Raw genomic sequence first — 405 nt, forward strand, 5'->3', positions numbered from 1 at the left:
CTCCCGAGTATGAAAAGCTTGGGGCAAGCTTCAAGAAAGCTAAGTCCGTCTTGATTGCAAAGGTCTCTTTTCTCTGAGATTCTCTATTTTTTTTTCTGAATTTATTATTCATTCAGCAATGAGATATCTCGATTGTGATTGTTTCAACTTCTATCGGTGAAGGTTGATTGTGATGAGCACAAGGCTGTCTGTACTAAATATGGTGTTAGTGGATACCCGACCATTCAGTGGTTTCCTAAAGGATCTCTTGAACCTCATAAGTAAGCAAAATCTTTTTTTCTTCTTTTCTCCAATCATATTATTATTGTTTATTTGTTGGATAAGTTTTTCTTTGTAATATAGATCAGTGAGTGTTTTTTTTTCTTCTTTTCTTTTCATGTCAAATAGGTATGAGGGTCCACGCAA

At 34.8% G+C, this 405-nt stretch overlaps 1 long non-coding RNA gene across 1 annotated transcript; it reads left to right on the forward strand.

Moving 5' to 3' along the window:
* Positions 1–405, forward strand: LOC104775161. Its single transcript, XR_765729.1, has 3 exons — positions 1–62; positions 163–260; positions 388–405. It is a non-coding gene; the product is annotated as an uncharacterized LOC104775161 (long non-coding RNA).

Source organism: Camelina sativa, unplaced genomic scaffold (assembly GCF_000633955.1).
Source record: "Camelina sativa cultivar DH55 unplaced genomic scaffold, Cs unpScaffold09552, whole genome shotgun sequence".
NCBI lineage: Eukaryota > Viridiplantae > Streptophyta > Magnoliopsida > Brassicales > Brassicaceae > Camelina > Camelina sativa.